Genomic DNA, 2,976 nt, shown 5'->3' on the forward strand with positions numbered 1-2,976 from the left:
GGTTCTGGGTCCACACCCCACCATCGCACTCCTGGAACGAGGAACTCCTGGTGGGCTGAAAACCCCTCCAAAGGGAGAAACCTGTGGCGTTTCTGTCTGCCTTGCGGGGGATTCGTAGGATTCACGCGGCGCAGCAAGCTCACCTTTCTAAATCCGTTTGGTTGAGGCTAATGTTAAAAGACACCCCCTCCCACCGTACACCCAAAACTGTGGGTGCCTGGAGCTGCCTCGGGAACCTGGAGCTAGCAAAGACTCCCGAAGTCGTGTGAGTGTGTCTGTGTCTGTGTGTGTCTGTCTGTGTGTCTGGGTGTGTCCCTGTGTCTGTGTGTGTCTGTCTGTGCGTGTGTATGTATCTGTGTGTGTCTGAGTCTCTGTGTGTGTGTGTGTCTCTCTGCAGCACTCAAAGTGTCACCTGTCTGCCAGGCCTGGGGGGCATGGGTGGAGCAGGGGGCAGACCAAGAATGAGTACCCGTGGCCTGCCCTGCCATAGATTGGCAAGGTACGCCCGCTTCCTGCATGCCCTGCCAACCGCCACAAGCCCCGGGGACATAACCTGGGTGACGAAGTCCGCAGCTGCCAGCAAGTGCCCCAGGAATGCCACATGGCCAGGTGTCTCACACTGATGTGGGTGGCATCCAGGCTCATGGGGACCTTGGTGATTTCCCGGGTGTGTGTGTCCTCTCCCATGGCTGGGACAGACTGTTCCCTTCTGGGCTCCTGGCAGGACCTGCTTGCGGACCCCTTACCCACCCTGCAGCTCCACTCTCCAGGGCCATCGTGGTCCCCAAGGAGAGGGAATGACAGTAGGTGATGCCATCATGGGGTCTCGGGGCAATAGGGAGGGACACATGCCCACATGGTGAGGACGAATGAATCTTTCTCGGGGCAATAAGATGTTGTGAAATGGTGGCAAAACCGAGTGTTCTTTCTACCGAGGTGCACGCGTGCGCGTGTGTGTTTAGGTCTCTCTCCGTCGCCCCACTCCTGGTCTTCCCTCCACAGGTGAGGTTGGACAGGTCCCTGGTTGGACTTGGCACCTGGGGGTGGTCCCAGCCCCCACTGGGTGCTGCAGGAGCAGCCCTGTCGGGGAAGGGGCCCAGGGAGGTGGGAGTGGGAGGAAGCCAGGGTCTGGGAGGTGGCGGGCTGCCACGCCTACCACAGGGACATTCCAGTCTACCCCACTGGCCCTGGCAAACCTCTGGAGGGCCTCAGAGGCCACGTGTCCTACGGAGGTCCACGTGCCGGTGCTGTGTCCCTGGGTTGGCTTGGGACAGCCTGCTGCCTTCCCCTGGCCCAGACCTCACCCAGGGGTCCACACCAGCCTGGAGCGTCTGCCTGTCTCCAGAGCCCAGGCACCCCCACTCCCAGGGGCTTACCCAAGAACTCTGCAACCACCCACTGTCGTCTCTCAGGAGGCTTGCCCAGGACAACAGGCCCCAGAAGGGGCAAGGTTTAGAGTCAGGAATGCAGGGCTGGACCTCAGTTCCCTGTGCCTGGCCCAGTGACCTCAGGCAAGGCACTGCTGTCTCCTCATCTGTAAAGCACAAGGGCCTGCATGCCAGGGGTGCTGAGTGATCGCAGCGGGCATGTGACAGGTGGCCATGGGTGCAGGTGGTGCTGATGATGACTGCCAGTGGGCAGGCCCTGGCTGTCTGGACTCCAACGCTGAGCCCCTGGCACTGCGAATGCAGTGTTGGGCCAGGCCCCTCACTGGGCACATGGGAGGTGGGGCCTCCCCTGGGCCAGTTCATCTGTCACCATCTACCAGAGGCCCGTCCACAACACCCTGCCCCCTTCCCTGAGCTATTGGTTGGGGCTAAAAGGATTGGTTCGGAATGGGAGATTGTTTTTCTCCCTTCTAGTGCCCATTTGGGAATCAGACCCATTAGGGACAGAGGGGGATGTGCCCCTGGCCTCCAGGGGAGCACTCTGCCCACACTGAGGCACAAGCATCTCAGGGGAATTTACATGGTGGAATGTAACGAGTTGCCCAGATGTGCGAGGGCAGCGCATCCCGGGAGGCCAGGGAGGGGAGCAGAGCGAATGCACAGGAAGGGTATCCAGGGGTGGGAGCAGGTGCGATGGGCGTCGGGGCCCCAAGCACCCCTCCTCCCCCAGACCTGTCACCTGGCTGTCTGCTGCCCACCAGGAGGTCCTCCTCCCATATGGCCCTGCCACCCACCCAGCACCTGCCCTTGTCACATTCCATCTCCACGAGCCTCGTCTTAGGTTCTCTCATGGGAGAGTCGGGTCCCTTGATGGGATAAGACACCCCTGTGCACTGTATCCCAATCCAGCCAGGACCGACTGCAGGGCCCAGCAGAGCCAGGCACAATCGCAAGAGCAACATGACACCCCCGTGTGCCAGGAAGACCCCAGGCCTCACTGACCCTCCAAGTCTGTGGCACAGGAAGGTGCATTCACAGGTGGCAGAGCTGAAGCTCAGAGAAGAACAGCTCTCACTGGGCCACACAGCGGTGGGGGTGGATGGGAGGGTTCGGACTTCCCCACAAGTCCCGATATAAAGTTGGGACTCTCGCAGCCCCGGGACTCCCCCTGCCCTGGGAGGACCCTCCCAGCCCTGGGACCCAGGCGCCCACCTCTCTGCTTCAATGAAGGAGGGAGAAGATGCTCTCCTGGAGGTGACTGCCAGTGCAGGGGACCCGTGGGGGCTCACAGTGGTGGTGTCCTCCTGAGGCTGTAGGCTGGGCCCACAGCAGCCCCTGCCCTGATGATGGCCCAAGGTGGCGGGCTGGAAGTCCAGAGCCCGAATCCAGGCCCACTCTCTGCCCAGGGCCAGGCAGGGGGCCGCTGCCAAGGAGAGTGGCGCCCCAGCCAGCCGCACCGCCCACCCTGCCGGGGCGGCCAGCAACCTCAGCCGAGGCCGGGAGCAAGGCCCTGCCGACTCCTGTGGTCTTCGGGGGAGGGCGCGTGGGATGCGCAGCTGGAGGCTTCGCAGCCGCTCGGGCACAGATG

Source organism: Galeopterus variegatus, unplaced genomic scaffold, assembly GCF_000696425.1.
Source record: "Galeopterus variegatus unplaced genomic scaffold, G_variegatus-3.0.2 Scaffold889, whole genome shotgun sequence".
NCBI lineage: Eukaryota > Metazoa > Chordata > Mammalia > Dermoptera > Cynocephalidae > Galeopterus > Galeopterus variegatus.